The sequence below is a fragment of the Poromitra crassiceps genome (assembly GCF_964638095.1).
Source record: "Poromitra crassiceps genome assembly, chromosome: 8".
Classification (NCBI taxonomy): Eukaryota; Metazoa; Chordata; class Actinopteri; order Beryciformes; family Melamphaidae; genus Poromitra; species Poromitra crassiceps.
Genome location: NC_139629.1, coordinates 50518657 through 50533656, shown reverse-complemented (window position 1 = coordinate 50533656; position 15000 = coordinate 50518657).

Here is a 15000-nt window from a genome sequence, read left to right as displayed (position 1 = left end):
CAGTTGGTGCTGCCTCGGTGACATACTCAGCCAGTGGACAGGGTATATCTGTAGGACGGAAGAAGGCACAAACATTCAATACAAAGCCTGAAAGCCATATATAAAAGGTGTTGAGCGCAGGCTCGATTTACTTGGAAATACCAGTGTTAGTTTCAAAATGAGTTCCTGGTGGTGCTGGTGCTATATGTGTAAAAGCAGAAGCAGTCACAGAAATCACAAGCCCCAGTTAGACCTGGTGTTAACACATACCATCACGTGCCTTCAGCTCAGCCATGGTGAGAAACAGGTTGCCCTCTTCTGGCCTACCTTCCTTCTTCTCAGCTATAAGAATATAAATAAGAACATGTCACCTCATTGTGGCTGCATAGTCCATGACCTATGTGTGTCATTTGTGGTGATATTCTCATAAAATATTGTCTACATGCAGTACATAAATGAATGTTAAATCAAGTATGCCACCATGGCATGCTATTTAAACATTTATTTTTTAAGTCCGAGAAAAGCCACACAAAAAAGTAGAGTAAAACCTGGTTTGCGGGTCAGTCTGAGGACGATGCACCCAAGAAAGACGGCGATGATGCCAAAGAAGAGACAACCAGAGATGGAGAGAAGCAGCCTTCTTTTCAGAACTACAGAAAGAGATGAGAGACAGAGACAGAGAGAATAACAGTGAGAGAGTTGACCTTTTCCACAGCAACCATTTTGTTTCTAAAAGGCAACACATGGTGCAACCAAAACATTAAGGAGGGTTTCCAACTTCCAATCCATTTAGGTGTTCCAGTGGCGCTGCTTAATGTTTTGCTTGCACTTGTGTTTACCCTGCATTTTAGACACAAAATGGCTGCTGTGAAAAAGACCCATAGTAACATTTGTACTTAAAGAGCATGGTGCAATTGGAGACTAAGTTGCATTAATATGTGGGAGGGCATTATAGCAATGAGGTTGGGGGGGGGGTTATCACACATAGCTGCATCTAGATTTTTTTGTAAACTGCAGGGGGCACTGTTCCTGAAATGAAACTGTACACCTGTGAGTCAGCAGCCCCCGCAGAACATCCAGCATCAAGTGATTTCTGCCCTGGGGGGCTGTAAATTGTTATTGTTGTTGTTTGCGGTATTTTCATACTAATCATGAGCCCAAAATGTAAATTCATAAAAATAAAAATAAATCTTTAATCTTATCAGGGAGATATAAGTGTGAGCAATATGTATTGCCAGAGCAATCCTCACACAAACTCAAAACACAAATCACTTTTTGGCACAGGGGGGTCTGCCCGCCGGAGGTGGTCTCCCCGGAGAATGTGGGCTCACAGGGTGGGTAGAGGCAGCGCTGTGCGCGGTCTCACGGAGCGAAGTCCGTTTCTGGCAGCAAATCACTTTTTGGCACAACACCGGCTCTTCTGAGCTGACCCCAGTAATACTCACGGAGGTTCTTGGTCTTGAAGGGCTCGCTCTTTGTTGAAAAAGTTGGCCTCCTGGTGCGGATACCCTGGCAGATGTATTGGCTCTGGTTGGGGTTATCCTGGTTTGTGACGGTGTGTTTTTCAGAGTGGGCCAGGTGGATTTCTTCTCCCTCTCTGAACCTGCACAGTTTTGCATGTTTGAATGTTCAAAGAGGTGAGATGACACATAGTACACATGAAATATGTATTCATGACTAATGGATCATTGGATCGGCCTCCGACCATTCGACCAGACAGGGCAGGACTCAGTTTGCTAACCCAACTTACAGTAGCCTGCACAAGCCTGCACTAACCTGCTCTAGCCTGCGCCAGCTGGCTGGCTGACTAACAAGTCATGAGAAGAGTCATAAACCTAAACAAATGGGGTTAAAATGTGTCAGACAACTGTTATGTGGGAGGCAAAGCTTCAACAGCAGTGGAGAAGAGTTCTGGCTAGCGTTAGCACGGTGCTAGCCTAGTGCTACTTGATAGCCGTTAGCACCGCTGCTAGTGCTAGTTGCTAGACTCGCTGCTAGCGCTAACTGTAAGTCGTTAGCTACAGATCGCTAGCTGACAGGCGTCTACACACACACACACACACACACACACAGACACACACTTTTCACAGACAGCAACATAACACAGCACGGTGAAAGGTGACAGCAGACATGTGCACCGAGTGCTGCCTGCTGTAGCAGCGTCAAGCTAGCTAGAGTTAGCTAGGACTAGACAGGAAGTGGGGCCGTTTTTCCTTAAAGTGTGGATTGTGTCACATTTCCTGTTTGTGGACTTTAGCTCAGCACCAGAGCTGTCCATCCTCTCTCTCTGCTTACAGGCGGGAGATCAACAATCTGATGACTTGATGCAGTCAAAACAACCTGGAGCTCAACACTCAAAAGACAGGCCGTCCCGGTGGCTGACCTGGTGGAGCGCGTACCACATAGTCCTTCACGCAGCTGCGCCAGGTTCGAATCCTACCCATGGTCCTTTGCCGCATGTCCTCCCCTCTCTCTCTCCCCACCCCCCAGCCCCCCAAACACCCCCCCCCCCCCTCCCCCTCCCGCCCGGTGCCCCCTGAGCACAGCCGGCTTAGTTTCCCCCAACTGACATTGTCCTACCATCCCTCCCTGCCCAACCATTATGCCACTTTAAAGGACTGCAATTTAAATTTAGTTATTGCTGCATACTTCCACTGAGTCAAATTCCTACTATTTGCTTGTTACACTTCATTCCAGAGCGTTAACTGGAGCTGTGGATCATACCATGTGTAGCTCCAGAGGTCTTGGCTTGCCTGCACCTCACATCTGAGCACCAGGCTGTCGGTGGAGAAGACTTCTGACCAGCCAGTTAACAGGGTCATGACCGCCCATGGACGCACTGAAGAACCACAGTCACAAATTAGATGGACGCATTCAACACCTGCATACTTACAGACAAATGTAAGGAGGACGTCAACAGAAGCTTACCTTGAATGTGAAGATTTAGAGGCTGGCTTAAGTTGGTCTGGAATGGTTTGTTCTTGCCTCTTTTCGCTTGGCATTGATATGATCCACTATTTGATTTGACAGCAGAGTTGATGACATTTTTAGACACCTGGAGTGGTTTGCTATCGTGGAACAACAGATACTCCCATCCAGAGGAGACATTAACTTCACAGGTGAAGGAGAGTGATTTCTCAATGAACATCTTCTTGTGCTCTGGTTTCTGCATCAGTATAGCCTGGGGCATCTTATCTGAGGGTAGGTCATCATGCTATTGTCATCAATATGTTAATAATTTGACACTGGATTTTCCAGTGCAAGGAGCAACTGGCCTTCTTGTCTTAAAGGGATACTTTGACATATTTCTTCAGTAATATAGTGCAGTAGAGTTTATCCAAAAGATATCGAGTGAGAATCTTCTCACCTTTTTATAAAACCCGGGTTATATTCATAACCTTTAGTTTTTCTAAAATTACTCCTGTAGGCCTAATATTCATTTTTTCTCCTTCTCCAGTGTCTGGTGAAAATGTCAAAGTATTCCTTTAAAGTGCTGCATCACTAAATTGAAAAATAACAAATCTCACCATAGACTTGGAGTGTAAGTCCAGAACTGGTCATGGTGTTGACAGACCTGCTCTTGTGTCGTCCTCTACATTTGTATTGTCCTTGGTGTGAGTCTGAAGCAGAGGGGATGGATAGATTCCCTCCATCCTCAGTCAGAGAAATGGAAGGAGCAGCTGGCAGCGGCTCACTGCCTCTGTACCAGTGATACTTCCACTCAGAGCTGCTCTGAATGCCACAACTCAACTCCACACTCTCAGTGGGGAACACATCCATCCACGGGCTCATTAGCTTCAAGAGTGGTACCGGGATTTCTAAAGAGAAACAGATACATGATTAGCCCTTTTTCATATTCTTAGAAATATCATGTTATATATTTCCACATTATTGCTCCTATACACATAAAAACATGACAACACAAATAAAGTGTTTTCTTCTTTAGCTCACCAGAATGCATAGTGAGGATAACACTACAACAATAAATTACCATGTCATCTGCATATATGAAGATCAGCATTTGACATACACAAAAAGCTAAAACATAACAAATAATTTTAAATAATTGTCACCTACCAATAATAACTAGAGTCAATGCCTCACTGTTCTTTGTGAAGAATGGTGGTGTTCCTCTAGTGGCCTTGCATGTGTATTTCCCTCCATCAGAGGGCGCAGGAGAGCTAATGATATAACTGTCTTTACTGGGGTCAGAAGTGTTGAGTTGTTGTCGGTCTTTGTACCACAGATACTCCCAGCCAGACGACTCACCAACCCTACAGCTGATGGACACTGCTTCTCCAACATATATCTGCTTAAAGCCAGGATCGTTGCTCAGAGTTGGTTTGGGTTTGTTGTCTAAATGGAAAGGAAAGTTCACCCCAGGTCATTACTAGAGTTCATTACTTGAAGCCTTAAATATGTGAAACCACAATTACATCTACACTAGGCCTACATGATAATGTATTAATACAAATTGTGTCGGATATGTCAATCCAATATCGAAAGTTTCAGACAGTAAACATTAAAACATACTTTGCATTCTAGGAACAGAAATGATACTGTGCATCTGCCTAGTATGTGTCTTCAGTTCAGGTTAGCATTTGAAGGACTGGCAGGAGTTTTAAATAACACTCAAAAGAACAGTGTCTGCTACAAACAATGCAAGTGTATTGTCTTTTGTCAGATTAAACAAACATGGTAAATTCAAATAAACGATAAACAGGTAAAGGTGTTTCAAACTAGCTGAGACAAAATGTTTTACAGAACTCACCATAAACTGTGATATCAGTTGTGTCGCTGAGTGCAGAGCTGAACTTCCTGGTTTTGTGATGACCTTTACAGGTGTAGCCTCCTCGATGTGTTGGACCGACTGAAGAGATGGTGAGTGATGATCCCTCTGCACCCAGGGACAGGGTTGGGTCATTATGGAGCTCCTGTGCATCTCTGAACCAGGTAAAAGTCCAGTCAGAGCTGCCAGTCACTTCACAGCTCAACTCCACTTTCTCATTTTGGAACACATCTGACCAGCGTGTCTTCAGCTTCAGAGATGGTTTGGGCGGGTCTGGAAGTATTCAACAAATGGAAAATTTACAAAATTCTGATATTAAAGATGGGTGGTGTTAGCGAATCTAACTGGAATGGAGTCTTAGCATCAGCATAGAATAGGAAATAGCCAATCGAATAAGTCAGGAAATAGCAATACAAATATATAAGATTAAAGACATCTTGATCATGCTATAGCACCAAATTCCTATTTGCTAGAAAGACATTATTGCTCCTATACACATAAAAACATGGCAACACAAAGTATTTTCTTCTTTAGCTCACCAGAATGCGTTGTGAGGATAACAGTACAACAATAAATTACCATGGCATCTGCATATATGAAGATCAGAATTTGACATACACAAAAAGCTAAAACATAACAAATAATTTTAAATAATTGTCACCTACCAATAATAACTAAAGGCAATGCCCCACTGTTCTTTGTGAGGAATGCTGGTGTTCCTCTGGTGGCCTTGCATGTGTATTTCCCTCCATCAGGGGGCGCAGGAGAGCTGATGATATAACTGTCTTTACTGGGGTCAGAAGTGGAGAGTTGTTTTCTGTCTTTGTACCACAGATACTCCCAGCCAGACGACTCACCAACCCTACAGTTGATGGACACTGCTTCTCCAACATATATCTGCTCAACATCAGGATTCTTGCTCACTGTTGGTTTGGGTTTGTTGTCTAAATGGAAAGGACAGTTCACCCCAGGTCATTCCTAGAGTTAATTACTTTAAGCTTTAAATATGTGAAACCACAATTACATCTACACGAGGCCTACATGATAATGTATTAATACAAATGTTGTCTGATATTTCAATGACATATCATAAAGTATCCTTACAATATTGAAAGTTTCAGACAGTAAACAGTAAAATATACAACATTTGCATTCTAGGAACAGAAATGATACTGTGCATCTGCCTAGTATGTGTCTTCAGTTCAGGTTAGCATTTGAAGGACTGGCAGGAGTTTTAAACAACACTCAAAAGAACAGTGTCTGCTACAAACAATGCAAGTGTATTGTCTTTTGTCAAATTAAACAAACATGGTAAATTAAAATAAACGATAAACAGGTAAAGGTGTTTTAAACTAGCTGAGACAAAACGTTTCACAGAACTCACCATAAACTGTGATATCAGTTGTGTCACTGAGTGCAGAGCTGATCTTCCTGGTTTTGTGACGACCTTTACAGGTGTAGCCTCCTCGATGTGTTGGACCGACTGAAGAGATGGTGAGTGATGATCCCTCTGCACCCAGGGACAGGGTTGGGTCATTACGGAGCTCCTGTGCATCTCTGAACCAGGTAAAAGTCCAGTCAGAGCTGCCAGTCACTTCACAGCTCAACTCCACTTTCTCAGTTTGGAACACATCCGACCAGCGTGTCTTCAGCTTCAGAGATGGTTTAGGTGGGTCTGGAAGTATGCAACAAATGGAGAATTTACAAAGCTTTTGACATTAAAGATGAATGGTGTTAGCTAATCTAACTGAATTTGAGTCTTTGCATCAGCATACATGTAGAATAGGAAATAGCAATATTAACATATTTAAGATTAAGCACATCTTGATCATGTTATAGCACCAAATTCATATTGGCTAGAAATACTTCTCACAATATTGACTAATAGATTTACATAAATTCTAAGTTGTGTGAAGTGGAGTTAATAACGAAGGTTCAGACAGGACGATCTTGATCCTCACCGGTTCCACAGTCACTGCACTTCTCCTGCTTGCTCACCTGTTAACCTATCAGCTTCCTGGTGATAATTGAATAATCAGTGGTTGCCTCCTAGTTTCCCCTAAGCCAATAGCATAGCAACACATCACCTCATACACCTTTGCTCACCTGCACTTTTAGCCTATCACATTGTGGCACTCCCCTTTAGGCAGCCTATCACATGGTTGGTGTGTGCATAAATATGCTTTTCTGTGTCTCATTCAGTCTCTCTCATCCTGCTGGCTGACACACACCCACCACCTCCCCGTCTCAGCCAAATCCCTGATCCATCAGTCATCAAGAGGTTCCACCAGCACCAGTATCCTGACTCCACAGGGGGGTATATATGGCTGTGCTGCTCGAGCTGATCCAGCTCGGTCTCGATATCTCCCTGCGGTGTCAAGCTCCAAAGACTAACTAACTTTCTCATCATAATATTCTGTAAAAATCATTCATCATCATTACAATAAATCATTGTTTATCCATCAAGTCTCCTGATTGAACTTAGATCTATGCAGTGCAAGAGCATACAGTACGTACCCAGAATGAGCAAATGTGCATTTCACCAAATTAATCTACTGTTTTAGAATGACAAAAAGTGATGGGAACTTGCACAATCACTCCTTCACTAAGAGGCTTGATGGAGGCAGTTCTTTGTCTATGACACAACCATTAAAGAAAACTCACCAATGACATCTAAAGAAACAGCATTGCTCAACGTTGACAGTTCCTCTCCTCGCTTGGCTTTGCACCAGTATTTGCCGCTGTGAATAGCAGCTGCAAACGTAATATTACTGGGATCATACAGAGGTGTTCTTTGGTCATTATGGAACCACAGATAGGTCCAATCAGGAGAGCTGCCACTGGCTGTGCAGCTCAGAGTAGCCCTCTCCCCTTCATACATCTGGCCAGCAGGGGGATCCAGAGACAGAGTCGGAGTCACACTCGACATTGGGTGCACAGTGGAGGCTGGGAGCACAGTGGAGGCTGGGGAAAGCAGGGGCAGGTTCTCATAGTTTTAAATTGCAAATTGCAAATCTCTTGTCATCTGCAGTGTGAAACACTGAGGTTTTATTAAACAGTGTAAAAAACCTTTCTTACCATCACCAGGATCCTGAGCTGCACAAAGAGCAGTGAGAGCTGTTGAAAAGAGACAGATTCATTTTCCGCTCTGGATTTTCTAGCTTCAGCTATATGGCTACTGTAAGACATATATGACAGGAGTCCAAATTCATTTATTTATTTATTTTTAGCTGAAAACATGGTCTTGATAGATTTATTACAATCTAATGCAACAATTTGGTAACACTTTATTTTAAGGTACACTTATTAACCACTAACTAGCTGCTTATTAGCATGCATATGTTTATTAGCCATTATAAAGCACTTATTAATGGCTTATTCTGCATGATCATATTCGACAACTAGTAGGCCATTAACTACGAGTTTTCCCTCAATAACCTCCTAATTACTGCTTATTGATAGTAAATAAGCAAGTTGTTGTGCATTAATTATGATCTTAATAGGCTTTGCTCAGTATGGGCATTATAAGGTGGTAATACCACAAGAATAGTTATTCTTTGTTAATAACTCTTAATAAATATGGTATATTCCTATCTAAGTAAACACAAACTACAAGTGTAACTAGTGTCCAATTAACTCCAAACTAAGTCATAATAACTCAGAATATGTTCCCCAATCTAAAGTGAGGTCTTATTCATAACTAATTCATTAGTAGTTTGACACTTATTAACCCAAACAGGTTCCCTAATCTAAAGTTGCCTCCTCTTCATAGTTAGTAAGTCGACTACAACACAAAACTATACAATTAACAGACACTATTCGGTATATGGTTACACCTTGAAAGTTTGTTAGGTCTGTGATTCAAATGCCTATTCCCATTCAGTGGTAGAGGAACAAAGATACATTGCTAGCATTTAAGCAGAAGACTTTAGATGAAAACGGCTTTAAGATAATGAAAAACGGTAGATTCAATGTGTCCATTTTTTTGACTGGTAGTCAACTTGCTATCTGCAACTACATTTCACACAGGCTTCATACTGGATATTTTTTCCTGATGTCATGTAAAAACATTCCAAGTGGTCGATTTATATGCTGGTTTGCACGCCAGTAAGTCCACTCAATTACATCCAAGTGATCTTTCAACATACTTTCTGTGCGGTTCCCTCTTAGTCTCCAGATTGTTGACTTGCAAACCCCCCAAAGTCTCTCCAGGTTGTATGTGCACCAGTAACAGGGTCAACAAAAAATTCTCGATAGTTGACGGTCAGGTGATTGTCCCCTTCGTCCTGAAGACGGCGGTAAGACCTCCATCCAAATTGCAATGATTTTATTTTATTGTATTTTATGGCACTTTATGGCACTTTAGACTTTTAGTCTTGTCAGTAACTGTTTACTATCCCATGCCCTATGCCTGATGATGCAGGCTAGTATAGAATGTAGTCTCTTGTGCTGCTGCCTGGCCTGCCCTGTCATCAGATATGGTATTTAAGGTGCTACTGTAAATGGTTTCAATCTGCGTGATCCTTTACACCTAAAAGCTCTTGTCAGTATCTATAAATCTGTTCTTTAATGTTTTAAAAAGTGGTCCATTAAAAAGGAGATATTTCTACTTGTGTTGACTTTGTTCCTCTACCACTGAATGGGAATAGACATTTGAATCACAGACTTAACAAACTTTCAAGGTGTAACCATATACCGAATACTGCGAATAGTGTCTGTTAATTGTATAGTTTTGTGTTGTAGTCGACTTACTAACTATGAAGAGGAGGCAACTTTAGATTAGGGAACCTGTTTAGGTTAATAATTGTCAAACTACTAGTGAATTAGTTATGAATAAGACCTCACTTTAGATTGGGGAACATATTCTGAGTTATAAAGACTTAGTTTGGAGTTAATTGGACACTATAGTAACACTTGTAGTTTTGTGTTTTCTTAAATGGGAATAGACCATATTTATTAAGAGTTATTAACAAAGAATAACTATTCTTGTGGTATTACCACCTTATAATGCCCTTACTGAGCAAAGCCTATTAAGATCATAATTCATGCACAACAACTTGCTTATTTACTATCAATAAGCAGTAATTAGGAGGTTATTGAGGGAAAACTCGTAGTTAATGGCCTACTAGTTGTCAAATATGATCATGCAGAATAAGCCATTAATAAGTGCTTTATAATGGATAATAAACAGCTAATATGCTACTAATATGTATATATATATATATATACTATATGCTAATAAGCAGCTAGTTAGTGGTTAATAAGTGTACCTTAAAATAAAGTGTTACCATATATATATATATATATATATATATATATATATAACTTCTTGACCAGTTCACACTCCTAACATAAAATAACATGCTTAAGTATTTAATGGGAATACTAACATTTACATTCATCTAATATTGACCTAGAATATATATATATATATATATATATATATATATATATATATATATATATATATATATATATATATATATATATATAACAAAAATTGCAACTTCCTAGAAACTTACCTATTAGGCTGAAGGTCTTAAGCCACATTTTCCCTTGAGCAGTACATGTGTAGAGACTGTGGAGCATGCACTGAGCACAAATAAGCAACTATCGTCAGCGAGTTCAATCATACAATTTATCTGCACAGTTTCTGTCAGTAAAGCAAATAAGTACATGGGTGTGTTAAAGAGGTGTGAAACACAGATCAGCAGCTTCAGTTACTGCATTGTTCCTGTCAAACATCAGAATGAGGAACAAATGTGATCTCTGTGACGTTGAGCGTGGCCTGGTTGGTTGTTGGTGCCACACGGGCTATTTTGAGGATGTTCACACACAACATTCTTCAGTTACCGGTAGTCAAGTCAAGTCAAGTCAAGTCAAGTTTATTTGTATAGCACATTTCATACACAGAGGCAATTCAAAGTGCTTGACATAAAATGGTTGACACAAGAAAATAAAAGAATAAGAACAGTTACACAGAATGGCGTGTAAAACAAAAACATCCAGTGAGACACGACAGTTCTGCAGACTGAAACGTCTTGTTGATGAGAGGGCAGAGGAGAATGGCCAGACTGGTTGGAGTTGACAGAGAGGCTACAGTAACTCAGATAACCTCTTCATGTGTGGTGAGCAGAAAAGCATCACAGAATGCAACCCAGAAGTGAACTTGTGACAGGAAGGTCGTCGTTCAATCCCCGGGACAGGCAGGATAAATCTGAAGTGCAAGGGTTAAGGGCCTTGCTCAATCCCTTGAGCAAGGCCCTTAACCCCAACTGCTCCAGTGGAGCTGCTCAGTGGCCAGCAGATCAGACTGTGGTTGTAGTGTAGTCGCAAACTGAATTTCAACCGACGTAGACCAACCTCCATAATCATATCTGATCAGCCCGTGCCGTCAGTCATGTATGACGTCAGTTAAGACCTATGAGGTTTCAGCCCATGTCAAGATCTATGACGTTGGTTATGATGTCAGTCGTCGCCAGTTTCATTCTAGTATATATAGTGAAGATTTTAGCTCGCGTTCCTCCCTTGGCCAAATCATAGCAGCAGCTTGCATCTTGGCTGTTTGTCCACATTGTTTCGCCCCACCCACCTCCCCAGTCCACCACCAACGTGTCTTGACTCCTGAAGAATTCCCCACCGGGGGGGATTCTCTCTATCCTAGCTAATCAGATGCCCCCTCCCACCTCAAGAGGGGCATCATTTTGCAATGGAGTCATACGCCAAAGTAACTGCCATGCCATGCCATGCCATTTGTTGAATTTGTTGAATAAAGCCGCTTGTTAAATCTTACCAACTGGTCTCTGGTCTCTCGTGGTTGAACCGGTCAGCTTCCAGGTGCGAATGTGAAGAGGGTGCTGCTGATAAAGAGGACATTGCTGTCAGTGAGACTTCCCCTGTAAGGGGGAGGTTAAAAAGCTCAACAGGAAAAGCCAAGATCAAACAGGATGTAACAATCACAAGATGGCACTTAAATGTGACATCATTCCTACACACATAATGTCAAGGCATCTCTATTTTAACGTCACGCATCTGAGTTAACCACAAGAACTATCAAAGGCTGCAGAGTCGAGCCGAGTTTGGCAGTCAGCTGAGGCTTCCTGCAATAACAACTCATCCTCTCAGAGTTTCCAATGCTCGAACTACCGGTAGAAGTTTTGCTAGCCCTTCTCAGAACGCTGCTATATTCAGATCATACCACCTGAATCCAGCGTCCTTTATAAGACAAAAGACCCTTCTCACGGGGGCCATTTTGTGTCGAAAAGGCAGGATGAACACACAGGTGCAAGCAAAACACTAATGAGGTGTTTCTATCTTCCATGATTGGAAGTTTGTCACACTCACAAGTTACTGGACAGTCTTGCAGTCTCCTGTGTTTCCCGAGATTCGAAAGTCAGCGAGGCTGATAAACATTTTTAATTATTTTTTATAAACTGGTCAACCGGGGGTCGATTCTCTCTAAACAACAGTTCAAAATGGCGCAGATGGGTTTGGTTTAGGCAGACACCAGGGTAAGCCAATCAGAGGCAGAGTTTTAACAATCACACTCTGTGTGTGATTGTAACATAATTTCATCTGCTTGTTTCTGTTACAGGATGATCTAATTGACTGAACCTCAGTGACTGCCTGCACATGTGAAATACCCCCCCTCTTGTCTCCTTTCTTGCAGTCACATCAGATGCTGCTGATCAGTACAAGTTTGAATGAACACTCATGGATATTTATTCTTTTTGTATTTTGATATTTTATGTAGGAAGACACACCATGCTTTAGAATGCTGTAATAACATGACATGGACAAATATTCATAAACATATCACACAGACGTATCCCTTTACTAAACAAACCAATGGTGATTCATGAAGTTACTGGAGAAGGCTACATTCTATCTGATGTTTGTTCAGCTTTAAGGCACAATTGATGACATTAGGGTGAGAATCACAGAGTAACTCATGATACAATACGATACTATTATGATACTTGGCCTTCGATACAGCTAACTGGACACTGCGCGAGACACCCTGAGCTGCCTGCCAGCCGAGTCATTCTGTGGGAACCAACTCATAGGAGGATGAACCCTGGGAGACCACTTAAGACCATGGTGAACACCCTAAAAGAGGACTGCTGAGCTGCAACAACTGGGGAGCTGTGGTCCCTGATGGAAGCACGAGACGTGTGGAAGGTCCGACATCGTGCGGACCATCCTGGCCTGAGTCGACGCGGTGAGTGAGGCTTCGATAACCATGGTATAGAACGATTCTGCGATACATTGCAGGAAATTTCATCACAATATCATTGTAACTGGAGAGGAGAAAATACCCCAAAAAAGGCAAAAAGCTGGAATTATGTATTTATTCTCAGAATTGACGTGAAACAATGTACAACAAAGCGCATAATATTTGCAAAGTGCTTCCACGACACCATGTGTGAAGTTAAAATGTTTAAAGGAAGTTACAAAATAATGCCTCACTAAAATATTTTCAATCTGTGCAAATTAAGTTTACAGAAAACTAAAAGAAAAGAAAAACATAAATTAATGTAAAATATACACACTACAAAATACACGATAGTGTATCGGATAATCAAATGTATTGCTAGAGGATCACTCACCCACCCCTATGTTTGATAAACTGTTAAGCTATAACATGAGATGTATGCTTACTGCATGAATAATGGTCTTTGTTACATATTTACATATTCACTTATATATTTTACAGTAAAACTTCTTTATAATACAGCCATGGGTGTTGTTAGGCCTGGGCATTGGGGGATAATAGTCCAGAATGTTTTATTAATAGCCCCGGATCTTTTTGTTGTTGTTGTAAAAATAGCCCCGGCCTAATCTATTCATCTGTCATTCATGCTTTAAAGCCCTCAAAAATAACATGATATATCACATTGATCAGAAATGGAGCAGCAATTTGCTTCCTGTCTGTGTGCAAGTAACCTATAGAAGGAAGAGACATCACTCTCATCACAGCGTTCACATTTTGCATTGGGGGTAGACTTTGGGGACAGTTCTATTGAAATGAATGGGGCAGGCATGGAAAGTCCCACTATCAACCATCATACAGTATCTATGTTGTTTCACCTTTGATTGAAAAATGCTTCAAAAGATTGCAAAATCCGAACGCTATGATGTGAGTGATATCTTTTCCTTCTTTATAGGTTCCTTGTTTGTTTGTCAATGAAGGCTAATGTAGAAGACCTCCCTAAAGAGGGCTGGGCTAAGCCCCCAATATCTTCAGACCCTAAGGAACGCCCCTGAATATAGTACTAAATTCAACAATGCAAAAAACAACAACAACAATAATAACAACAATAATAACAATAATAATAATAATAATAATAAATATAGCCGCAAGCGGCGATGCGGGGTCCAAGCTTCCGGTGACTTGGGGGGTGTATGTCAGATAATATAGACACTGAATTGCACATTTAGTCAGAGTTGGTATGTGCACAAGTGCACAAAGTTTGGTTGAGATTTGGTGACCTGACCGGGTTCAAGCAGTAGTAGCAGTAGTAATAGTAGTGTTAGTGTATATGTGTGTAAGTGTGTAGATGTGTGTGTGTATATATGTGTGTGTATATGTGTGAGTATATGTGTGTGTGTGTGTGTGTGTGTGTGTGTGTGTATGTGTATATGTGTGTGTGTGTGTGTGCGCAATGTTATGTAGAGGAAGGATGACATCATAGATTACATCATAGATGACATCATAGATGACATCATCAGTGATGTCACAAGACTGTCATCGGTGATGACATAGTGTCAAAGTTTAAACATTTATCATTTCAAGACGGTTTCACGTATCCAAATTCTTTGTAAGTCTTTAGATCAGGGAAGTCCAGAGATGACACAGAAAAAGTTTGGGCTCATTCGGGCAAATGGCCTAGGACGAGTTTGTTTATCAAAAGTTTAAACATTTATCATTTCAAGACGGTTGCACGTATCCAAATTCTTTATACAATTTTAGATCAGGGAAGTCCAGAGATGACACACAAAAAGTTTGGGCTTATTCGGGCAAATGGCCTAGGACGAGTTCTTTTTTTTTTTTTTTGAGAAAGTCCAAGATGGCGGAAAATCTAGCAGACTTAAATGGGCGTGGTCTATATGGATAGATGCGTATTGATCCAGGGAATCCAGCAGATGTGGAATTTTGATTCTACGCCTCACGGTTCAGCAGTTATGGGTCAATACGCAAAAGGGTCTGTTATAGCGCCACCATCTGGCCA